Source organism: Chionomys nivalis, chromosome 3 (assembly GCF_950005125.1).
Source record: "Chionomys nivalis chromosome 3, mChiNiv1.1, whole genome shotgun sequence".
Classification (NCBI taxonomy): domain Eukaryota; kingdom Metazoa; phylum Chordata; class Mammalia; order Rodentia; family Cricetidae; genus Chionomys; species Chionomys nivalis.
The window spans coordinates 40,036,781-40,049,606 of NC_080088.1; positions in this window are offsets into that span (position 1 = coordinate 40,036,781).

Here is a 12,826-nt window from a genome sequence, read left to right on the forward strand (position 1 = left end):
TCACACACGGAGGACGTGCACGCTCACACACTCCCAGTCCACCCCATGACTCAGTTAATAAGACCATCAGCAGATATGGCCCCTCACCCTTCGACCCCCAGTACTATGAAAGTAAAATTAATTACTTTATAAAGTTACTCAATCTGTGATAGTAGCAACAGAAAATTAACTGATACATAAAGAAATGGGTTTCTTTAATAATATCACCTTCCAGATGAAACCCCAATTCTTTACTTTTACACAACCGTAGTTTATGAGACAACATGAAAGTTTAGAGTTTAAAACGAATTTCCTTTAACAATAGGAGACTTGCTCCTTTACAGTAGCCACTGTCTTCAACTGAGTTAATATAGAGAATGCTGAATCTGGAGTTAGGAGATTCAAGATTGAATTTCAAATTTACCATTTAGTAGTTGTAGAATAAAACTTCATAAATATTCAATCCTTGTCTGGAAAATGAGGCCAATAATATCAGCCCTATCTGTCTCACTATAATATTTTAAAAGAAAAATATGATGTGCTAAAAGTTCTATAACATTTTTCAGACAAATACAAGCTATTAGTATTGTTGTTCTTGTCAGCTTAAATGAAGACCACTGAGCAGAATGGGAATACAAACAAATAAAATAAATATACAAGAAAAAAATAGAGCCCAGTTTTACCATGGCACCACAGAAGAAACATCTGTTTAACAGCTGAATAATAACAGTAGTGATTTTAAAAACAATCTCTAAAAATTAATATAATCTTTGCAGAAGTCTCCCAACAATAGCAAGTGGGGATTTTATCCCAACACATAGCAAAGGTCCTTAAACTTCCCTTTCCTCACTCTGTATGCCTTTTACCTTCCTAAGTTCTACTCCAAATGACCCTCGAAACTTAAGACAGATCTCCTTAAACCAATCCAACCTCTTGATGAACTCCATTTAGTTCAGCATTTGACCTATTATTTTATCCTCCTGCCGTCTTTTTTCCTGTAGGACAATCTCTCTCTCTCTCTCTCTCTCTCTCTCTCTCTCTCTCTCTCTCTCTCTCTGGGTCCTTTGCGTTTCACTTCTTCACCTCTCACCCAGATTCTGCACATAAAGATCCATAAACTCCACTAAAAACCATAATGGGACAAGAGAAAAAGTTCTGGGTTCTGGGTATTTGGGAGCTATTGTTTGTATGCCACACTAAGCATTGCATTTACTGTCTACTCATTCCTCCAAATGTAGATGAAAACCCATATTTTCCAAATGCTTGCCTCCTGTCCTGTTTATGGAGGGACACTGGGTTCTCTGTCCATTCCTAGACACCATTCCATTTAAGTCTTGGTATTTTCTCTGTTATTTCCAGCTGTTCTTTCTGTTATTCCAAAATTTTGAGTAACTATGCATTTGTTTGAAATGTATTTATATAGCTGGGCGGTGGTGATGCACGCCTTTAATCCCAGCACTCGGGAGGCAGGGGCAGGCGGATCTCTGTGAGTTTGAGGCCAGCCTGGTCTACAAGAGCTAGTTCCAGGACAGGAACTAAAAGCTACGGAGAAACCCTGTCTCGAAAATTCAAAAAAAAAAAACCTATTTATCTACTCTGTCTAGAAGAGAGATCCCAAATACATGATGCGTTTCTGTAACCTCTCTCGCGTGCATTTGTGGTAGACACCACTAATGAATTACTGCATTCTTTCCCATGGAACGTAGGTGAGAATCCCAGTGGTCTAGTGATCTGTTCTCAAACTTTGGTATGTATCATAATCTCTGGAGGACTTACTAAAATAGAGATTACCTTGGACTTTCTGCTATATTAAGTCTACGGTAAGGACCAAGAAACTGCTTTTCTAACCATGATCCCAAGTAATGCTGATGGTTCTGGTTTGGGGAAGACAGCCTCCTAAGAACAGAGAGCAAGGTGAAATGAGACGATCGAAGAAACTAAACTGGCCAATAAAGAATGTGTAGTACAAACCCAAAAACACAAGGCACATGGAACAGTTTCTGCTCAGTCAGGATGAACAGGTCCAGAGCCAACCACCATGTCTCTCTATAAACTGACTCATCGGACCACAGAATCTCTGGGGGCACCCTTGCTGAATCCTGGTCTAATCCTAATGTTATGAATACCTCAGTGACAGTCAACAATAGGCCTGTGTGCTTTGCACATAACTATCTCATAAAAACATGATGTGTTTATAGGCTCTTAACCACTGAGCCACATCTCCATCTCTTGTTTTTATTAAGACATCGCCACCACTTTTCTTGAGTATTTTGCATTCACAGAGTGAGACATTTGTTCTCTGGGTTCTCATAGAGCTTCTGGTTCATACAGTGTCATGGTTTTTCAAATTTTATTTAGTAATAAAATCCTTTACTAAACAAAATCTTACAGTAGAAGATTCAATTACAGTGCTCCCAATGCTCTATGTGCTCTTTTATTTATTTATTTTTTTTATTGAAAAAAAAATTTCCGCCTCCTCCCCGTCTCCCATTTCCCTCCCCCTCCTCCCGCCCCTCTCCCCCTCCCCCCCACTCCTCTTCTTCTCCCTCTCCAGTCCCAGGAGCAGTCAGGGTTCCCTGCCCTGTGGAAAGTCCAAGGTCCTCCCCCCTCCATCCAGATCTAGGAAGGTGAACATCCAAACTGTCTAGGCTCCCACAAAGCCAGAACCTGAAGTAGGATCAAAACCCCGTGCCATTGTCCTTGGCCTCTCGTCAGTTCTCATTGTCCGCCATGTTCAGAGAGTCCGGTTTTATCCCATGCTTTTTCAGTCACAGTCCAGCTGGCCTTGGTGAGCTCCCAATAGATTGGCCCCACTGTCTCAGTGGGTGGGTGGACCCCTCGTGGTCCTGACTTCGTTGTACATGTTCTCCCTCCTTCTGCTCCTCATTAGGACCTTGGGAGCTCAGTCCGGTGCTCCAGTGTGGGTCTCTGTTTCTATCTCCATCCATCGCTAGATGAAGGTTCTATGGTGATATGCAAGATATTCATCAGTATGGCTATAGGATAGGTTCATTTCAGGATCCCTATCCTCAGGTGCCCAAGGAACTAACTGGGGACATTGCCCTGGGCATCTGGTAGCCACTCCAAGTGCAAGTCTCTTAACCTGGAGTTACAGACATCACGAAGGGGCTAGTTCTGTCCCTGTGTGTGCACTCACACTGAGAGGTTGGAAGCCTGATTACTCCATCATTTGTATATGATATGTAGGTTTGCTGAAGATGTTTGGTTTTCCCTCTCCACAGGTTAAATTTAAATTCGTAGGCTAAATTTGGGGAGCCTTGTCAGTTATTAAGTGGAACCCCCCAAAAGGATTCATGATCAATTTTCATGTATACATTGAATTTAAGAAAGGATTTTATAGCCAAATATATTAAAAATATGTAGTTACTGATAAGAAAAAATGAGAAAGATGAGAGGGGAATTTTAAAAAATAAGATAGTGGTAAAAAGGGTTAAGAAGACAACCAATAATAATAATAATCTTATTATTAACCAGAAAAAAATGATCACAGAGAATCCACTGATAACAAAATGCAAAACCCAAGGCAGTCACCAGCATCCAGAAGAAATGCCCTCCAAATGTGCATTGAAGCGCAGCCTGGCTTCCTTCACCGAGGCTGCTGCAGGTCTGCCAGTCATCGGTGAGCGCAGCCTCTGCTGCTGTGCAGAGAAGTCAGGGGAGGGAAGCCAAAACCAAGACAGGGCTGGGCAGGAACGGAGAGGCGTCAGCACACAGGAGCCAGACTGCCAGAGATCCGGTCACAGGAGCTGCCACATAGATCTCCTAGTCCCTGGAAGAAGGGAATGGGAGAAGATGTTGCTTTCAGTCTCAGTCGCTGGTGGCCTTCACAAGGAGCAAAAATAAGCTGAACAGAGGAGAAAGGCACAGCTGTTCTTTGCTTTCTTAGCTCCCCAGATTTCTTATTTTATCATGTGTCGGTGCAGCTGCACAGCCAGAGGAGCACAGGTTTCATCTTCGCCAGACACAGGTAGAGAACACAGCGGAGTGAATACAGCCAGGTTACACCTACCTCAGGGCCCCTGAGCACTCCCACCCTGGCCCTATGCCCATCTCCTCTAGACGGGCAAGCCTTGAGTCAACATAAAGCCTTTGTCACACACAAGATAGAATGCAAATCATTTTACATATATTACCATATTTAATTCTCAAAGCAAAAATATGAGGGGGTACCATCATTACCATAGTTTTTGTTTTTGTCTTTCGGATGAGAAAATTAGGAGTCAGAAAGGTCAGGAAACTCAATGGAAGAATAGTGAGCCTAGTTTGGGCCTTGGGAAGTTGCCTTTAGTAACGAAACTTAAACACCGAGCCATCTTATCTCCTTCCGTGTATACCTGGTACTCACCTTACTGCTTTGTTTTTCCAAGTCTCTGGGATTCATTGTTTTTAGTCTTTTACTGGTCATTTAACCTTCGGTTGCCAATTGTTTTCTCTGTTAAAGATGCTAGACTTTTATCCTAATAAAGGCCTGTCAGAAGCCACCCTGTGGGACAGCCGGAAGTGGCCAGTGAGGTCAAGAATCCAGGTAGGTCTCTCCTCTAACAGCTTAGGCTGTCTCGACTTTTAGCCCCATCACAATCCCATTCTCACAGAGTTTAATTTTTGCGATGGGGTCCCACTGTACAGTCAGACTTGCAATCCTTCCGTCGTGGGATTATAGGTATGCATCCTCACATCAGGAGCCCATTTTCACACTCGTAGTAAGCACAGAACCCTACCTAGAAATGTAGTTCCATCAAATGCGGAGAACTCCCAAACACGGAGCATCCCTTTTATAAGAAGCTGGACCATTAGCCTAAATCCATGGCAGTGTCCATGGTAAGTGATGCTCAAGGCAAAACTGGGTACCAGTGAAAAGGGAAACAAGTCACACTCCCGAACCACACTGCCAAGAATTTTCAGAGAATTAAGGATGATTGAAGTGCTCACATATAGGAATTTGATTGCAATTCAGAAAGCTACTAAAATCTTCCTTACTTAAAAACCCATGAGTTTAGAATGGCTTTTTGCTTTTAGAGAATGCTTAAAATAGCTGAATAAAATAGAAAACAAAAACATTTGTTTAAAGTCTCTCTCTTTAAAGTAGACAACGTTCATTCTTCGTGTGCACGTTTTACGGTTGTAGGGGTGGATTTTAAACTGCTTGGTTCCTGTGCCGCATCATGGAGCATGGTACCTCAGCTCCATGTCCTCTGCTTTCTTGCTTTTCCTAAGCAATGCTTTGACCATTTTTATGGTATATTTGGCATATGGAGAGAGTCATACATATGCACTCACTCATATTTAAATGAAAACGTTATTTTAAGAAAATTCAAAGTAAACTTCACATGAATCACGGAGGCAGTTACTTCGCTGATTTTGTTTTCCTTTCTCCGCTCAGCCCCCTCTTCGTGGTGCAGACTTGGTCCTCTGCTCTGCAAACTGAAAGGCTGTACAGAGCGAGGTGCATCCAAAGGCTTACCGGGGATGATTTGTGGTCTCAATGTTAAAGCTTAATTTCAACCTTGGGATTCATTTGTGTCTTTGTATTAGGGCAAAACAGGTTGAAGGAGAAAAATCTTACAATGGTTCGAGTAAGAGAGGCTGTGGGAGCTGAAATAAGGATCTTATTGTGGATCAAAATGTCTCTCAAGAATCGGCCAGATCCGAAGCCCTGAGTCAGACTCAGCCTCAGTTCCCACTCAACACCATTCCGCTACCCCTGCTCAGTCTCTAGGTTTCTTTATTGGAGGAAAGGTTTTGGAAAACCTCTTATTGTTTGTCAAAACCCTATACTCTTCCTTTATAAATTATCGTTTTACGCGCACGAGTGTTTTATCTGAATCTGTCTGTGTTCCCTGTGCCTGTTGCCCTCAGAGGTCAGAAGGGAGCGTCAGCTCTCCTGGAACTGGAGTTATGAATGGCTGCGAACTGAATGTGGTTACTAGGAATCACACCCAGGTCCTCTGCAGGAGCAGACAATCCTCTTAATCACTAAGCCATCTCTCCAGTCCTCTATTTTTACTTTAGAGTTTGACCAAATATCATGCACTAAGATATCTGTTCTTTGGCCCCCCAAAATGTGCCAAGACCCAGAGATTTAGGTCATGAAAGGGAAAACATGAGAGCAGCAAGCAATTTAGCAGTGGACTGTAGCCTTCAGAAGCTCCAAAAAGATGGGCGGGTTAAACAACAGACAGGACGGTTCATTTCTAGTGCCGTTCCTCCTTCCTTGTCGGATTTCTTCTGTGTCTTCTAGAGCAGTGGGTCTCAATCTTCCTAACGCTGCAACTGTGACACAGTTCCTCACGTGCTGGCGACCCCCAACCATAACATGATATTCATCGCTACTTCATGGTGATAGCTTTACTACTGTTAGGAATCTTAATGTAGATGTCTATCCTTTCTGGTGATTTTAGGCAACTCTTGTGAAAGGGTCGTTTGATTCCCAAAGGGGCTGCAACCCACAGGTTGAGAACTGCTGTTCTAATGTCTTCCTTTTGTAGGTCTACCTTAACATCCTCTTTTTATAAGGAAATTAGTCCTATTGTTCCAAGGCCACCATTATTTTCTTCATTTTCATGTATTTTTTTTCAAAAGGAGTTAGATTCTGAGGTATGAGAGCTTAGAACAGTAGTTCTCAACCTATGGGTTGTGGCCTGTCTGGGGCCATATATCAGATGTTTACATTATAGTAGCAAAATTACACTTATAGAAGAAGCAACAAAATGATTTTATGGTTGGGGTCAGCATGAGGAGCTGTATTAAAGGGTCACAGCATTAGGAAGGTTGAGACCCACTGGCTTAGGATCTCGATGCATGAATTGTTGGAGAGCTATAATTTAGCCTGGAACACCTGCTGTCTGTTATTTGGAACTAGAAATAGAAAACACATTTTCCACATCTCTCCCAATCTTTTGGTGTCCCCACTTTAACAAGCAGTGATTAACCCATCAGAAAGCCAGTAAACTGGTATTCCTTAAGTGACTTCTGGGACACACAACACCATAGAGTTCAAAAGTTTCCTACAGTGAAACTTTAGCTTTGGTTTCCCAGTCTTCCCAGACTCGTTTCCAGACATTCTTCCACACTATGTCCATTGTCCTCCAAGTCTGCCTTCCTTCCTTCCTTCCTTCCTTCCTTCCTTCCTTCCTTCCTTCCTTCCTTCCTTCCTTCCTTCTTTTCTTTTGAGACAAGATCTCTATATATAGATCCACATTGTCTCAACTACGATCCTCCTGCCTCAGACTTTTGAGCACTGGGACTGCAAGACGTGAACCATCATACCTAGTGAATTTCTGATCAGGCATTTTATATTCTTACTTAGTCTGCATTTAAATAAATTTTATAAGACTGTGAAGAGAAGGATGACGTCACACCATTCTTCCCTACCATCCATTACCCCCACACATATTTCAATTACATTGAAAATGGAATTGCATTTTGAGTTACCTAGAAACCCAACCTAGGATTTCTGATCAGTTCTATAAATATTTGTTCAGTACCCATCACATGTCTGGCACTCTTGACATTTATTACATAAAGATGAAAAAGCAGAGTCAGGCTTTCAGAAATCCACAGTCTAGCAGGGAGAAAAGACAGACAGAGAAACAAATAACTGTAACACAGTTTGACAAGCGCAGGAAATAGAAAGATGCATGCGGTACTCTAGGAGTGTACGGCAGATTGATTTCACTTGGGGTAGCCGGGAAGAGCTTTGGGAAGGAGGGTGGATGTTGGAGCTTCAGCCACAGAGCAGAAACAAAGGAACACTCAGTGACAGACACCTGCCGGGACACCAGGGAACCCTGAGTGCCTGGGCCTCTTCTCTCGGTGAGGATCTAAACCTGGGGGTGAGCAGCCCTTTCTTTGGAATTGTCAATACGCAAAGAATCTAACTGTACCCCTCTTCTCCAGACAGCCACTGGTGAAGATAAGACTCCAGAGGGCTCCTCTACACGTCTGCCTGTCTGCAAGAAAACACCTTGGAATTCTGAAGTAACGTCTATTTCAAGAAGAGCCCTGAAGTGATTCCGAGGTACCTCTCTCCAGAGAACTGAAAAATAAACTTATTTTCTGGGAAGTTCCCCTGCCACATATTATCATTTCATTTCAAAGTAGATCTCAGTCTTGACTATTAGACTTTCCTAGGTAGACTTCAGTGACACCAATACACCCCAGACCAATTAAAGAAGAATTTCAAAGAATAGGGCCTAGGGAGATTTTTTTTTTCTTTCAAGCTCCCAAATAATTCCAATGTGAAGCCTGTGCCGAAAACCACTGAAACAGGGGTTTTGTGTTTTCCCCCTTCATGGGGAATCTAGATATGATTCTCAGATTTCTCTAGATTAGGTTCTAGATTATTAGCTATTAACTCTTAGCATGAAATGCACATCTTCCTGTTCTGACTTATCTCAGTCTTGTAGCTTTCCTCATTTCTCTCAGTGTTCATCTTCCTGATGAGTGTGCTCCTTCCTAAGGTCAGGAGACAAGTTTTAGTCAGGTGAGTCTAAAGGAAAGGTGCGCATCCTGCCCGCTTTTGGATCATTGTTTCTGCAACTAAGGGGTCCCCTTTGCAGAAGGATGCAGACTTCATCCAACGTAAGCTTCTTTAGAGGTAAGTCTTCATAGTTCTTCCTTATATCTGACCTGCTCTCCAGAACCTGACCTGTACTCTTTGTGTACTGTTTAGGGTGAGGAGGAAGGGAGCCGAGGACTTCTGAGTCCAGATACAAAGAGAGAAGGCTTACAGGTTAAGTGATGATAGAGACACACCCCTTACCGTGAGACATAAGACTTGGTTTCTACTTTTTCTTTTCCCTGATTGGAGGAGACTGTGGGGGGGCTCGGGGGGGCAGACTGGGCAGGGGAGAGATGACTGAACTCACCAGTTCAGGCCAGCCACAGAGTGCAGAAGAGAGGAACATAGTGACTCAGAAATCCTAGAGGGGCTGAAGGAGAAATGAAGCTTGGACGGACTAGGTGGAAGTATCGGTGCTGCCGTCGACTGACTCAGGGAGAACTGAGCTTTTGTCAAATTAACCAGCTAACACCCGTGAATGAAGCAGCCCACGCAAGTGTTGGCGGGAGCCAAGCTGCTCATTTGTCAGCATTGAAGTGACGTCATGTAAATTCACAGGCAGATGCCAAACTTGGTGAAACCATGTATCACTCAGTCTGTTGGCACACACGGCTGCCTGGATGACCTCTAAAGCCCTTTGGCTGTTTTTCTTTTTTAAGTGGTACTTCAGAAATTTGCACAATGTGTTTTGATCATATTTCTGTCCCTTCCCTAGCTCCTCCCAGATCCATCCATCCTTCCCTACCTGCCCAGCTGTGCATCCTTTATTATTTTTATTAACACATCAGCTTCATGTGTGCTGTCCATGTACTCTTGGTTGTGTGGCCTTCTACTGGAAGCTAGTTGACATTCAAAGACACTCACCCAGCAGCTTCTAACTGCCAATAACTCCTTAGTTAGGGGTGGGACTTCCTGCCCGCCTCCCCCTCCACGCTGTCATTTTGTCTGACTTGCACTTGTGGAGACCTTGCGCATGCTGTCACACTGCTGTAAGTTCGTAGGTGCCACTGCCCCGCTGTGTCCAGAGAACGCTGTTTCCTCTTAGTCATCCACAGCCTCTGGCTCTCTCATCATCCTGCCCGTCTCTTCTGCAGTAAGCCCTGAATCTTAAGAGGAAGAAGGGTGACGCACACATCCCACTTTCTTATTCTCTGCACTTTAACTTCTTGTGAAAGTGATTGGGGGGGTCTTGTTATAAAAGGGTCTCTGTGTTAGTCACCACCTACTGCAAAAAGATTTCTGATGAAGATGTGCTATTTACATTATACTGTGGGTATGGTGATAAGTCACTGGAAGTCTGTTGGATTCTACGGCTATTTAGCTGAGTAATGGTAGCGGAATCTGCCATTACTGTATAGGCACCAGATTTGACCCTGCTAACAGTGCCAGCTATGGAACTGTGGAATAGGCCTTAACTGCAGTCAGAATGCAGCTGGCTACTCCTGTGACATGTACACCACTATTGCACCAGTGGGCGTGTCTTCTCAGGCTGATCATTACTGCAGCTCACAGGCTCACAGCTGGGTGAGACTGACATCCTCTGCTCCGTAGTAGTAGTGTGCATGGCACTTTCCAGCACTTTAAAAGGTAGCCAGCTGGGATGAAGCCTCCAGCGAAGTACCAAGCTTGATTCCTCTATGTTCTACAACCCAGGGATGCGGTGTCATCAGTGATTAGGTGCTACCTTTGACTTCAGATGGGTGTTCCATTTGGAATATCCATAAAGGTCAGTAAACCCATAAGAGGATGTGGGGGGGACTCCACAGGAGGTCAGATGGACTATGTGAGTAAAGGAAAATAATGCAACAGGAAAGGGTAAATGGAATATTGGGGATGGGGTATGAAGGCCGACTATTATAGACCCTTCCCACTATAGTGTATACATACACACACGTATAAAAATAGTTTAAATGGAGTTACCCCTAACAAGGCAGCAAAGCCCTTCTAGACACCAGAGGCTAACAGAGGAAAAGTCCAGGGACCATAATGGATTACCTCCTTCGGAGGTGCTCGCCAGTGGAGTCCTGTAGATCCCCAGGCATTCCAGGCTGTTGCCAGAGATTCTGATTACCTCCCAGAACTTTGACATTTCCTAGCTTTTTGACTCTAACATTCTGTGATTCCAAGGGACTGCCATCAGCCTAGCAAGTCCCCAAAAGTGTGCTTGGGTGATTTCCAAACAGCTTTGTGTTCTGGTGCCACTGCATTTTATGTGAAAAATGAGGCGCTTCCCATGCCAAGAAACTGAACTTGCCAAATGGCAGTTTCCAATGTAGGAACGACAGCTTCCCATGTACCCACTTTTCCTCAACAAGCCTCAAATGGTATAAAACCCCGGGACAGCACACTTATTAAGTTCCTACCGGGGGAAAGGAGATGTTTGTCAGCGAGAACCTTACCCTTCCTTCTTCCCGTCACCTATCAACACCATTCCCTCGGGTCCATGCTATGAAGCCATACCCACCTCCCTTTGCTAGGGACAATCTGTCCAGCCTTCTGTGGCTTTCTAAGCTCACTTGTTCAAAGGCACCACAGGGGTTTGGGTCTCTATTTCTGATCCCTCCAGGTAGTAAGCATTGTGCCAGTTCCTTCTGGACGGAGCACCGCTGACAGCAGAGAACTCAGCGGAAACGGGGGCTCTGCGAAGATGGAAGTAGACCATGTGTTCCCCTTGTGAGCATAACAGGTCTCGGGGCTCCCGCTGAGAGAGCAGCTGTAACCCCACACCCCATCCTTACCGGACCCTCACCTAGTTCTTTTTAATCACTTGTTCTGGCTGTTCTTCTTCCTGCCAACAATAGCGCGTGATGATTTCGCATACGTTGTTCATCTCTTCGTGCTGCGGTATAAACAGGGAAATTACAGTGAAAAGGAAAAACAGATAAGCCAGGGGAAGTCTTAAAATGTTCTCCTTCCAGTCACGAATTGGAAAGATTGTGGATTTGGGGTTGCTATCGTTTGTTTTTGTTTTTATTTATTTTTTTAAAAAAGGGAAGTCCTACTTCTGGAATTCTCTACCATAACAAAATCTGTGTTACTAGGAACCCAACTACTGAAGCAGAGCTCCATTGTACTCTACATTTGGAAAGAAATGAAGGGTGAGGAAAGAAAATAAAATCACGGATTTTTAAAAGTTAGATAAATATGTAATAAATGATTAGATATTAGTAAGTTAGTATCTAGTTAAAATTAGATATCATGGATTTAATGTTTCTAAAAGAACAAAGGATATTATGATGTACAATGAATTGGTACAATCTTAGAAATTTGTGTTGTGGAATCACCTGCAACATTTATGATAGCTAGTCAGAAAGACTTAAAAAATTCTACAAAATCCTCAAACTCTGAACAAAAGATTAGTGCCATTCCCTAGTAATCCAGTGTCTTGAAATTATCTAGAATTGTAAGGATTAATAATATGAGCTTAAATGGGTAATATTTCAGTCGGTTTTTTTTTTCCAGACCTGGGGATAGATCATACTCCTGTGAGAAATCAGTCAGATATGAGAGTTGTGCATGCCAATGATCACAGCCTACAGAGGTTGAGGCAAAAGGATCATAAGTTCAAGGCTAGCCTAGGCAGCCTTGCCTCAAAAAAAAAAAAAAAAAAAAAAAAAAAAAAAAAAAAAAAAAAAAAACCTAAATAAGCAAATGAACAAACACTGGGAGTCATACCGTATTGCCATTGTTCTTGGGTAGGTAAGCCCCTACTGCTGAAGACACAACATATTTTAGCACAAAACATGGAAAAATCAAGTTGATTCTTGCCTGGAAGTATGCTTCCTGATAGCTGCCTTTCATAGTGCCGGAAGTGCTAAGTAGGATACTAGGGGAGAAAAGTCCTTAACGGTCTAACCCAACTGCTGTCTCTGTGATCCACAACATCAAACAGCCTGGTAAGATATACCCATTGGCGCAATAATGGCTTGAGTGATGAGGATGACCAGCTACATTCTGATTGAAGTGAAGGCCTATTTCACCAAAGAAAACTCATATCTGGTGCTGTAAACCTGGCTGACAACCTGTGGTGAGGGAAAGCATCAGTCATAGAGGAGAACGTGCTACTTTTATCTCTCTAAACGATATCAAACTGCCCTCTGAATACCCATTTTTGTAGCTCTAGATTAGGAGAGCCCTTAGTCCTTGTTAGAGAAGAGGTTTATGTGGTGGATGATGCTTAAACACACAACTATGGAATGGTCAGTCCTATTTGAGATCTAAGTCACTCCCACCCTGCAGGCTTGAGGTGCATTGCGAAAGAGGGGG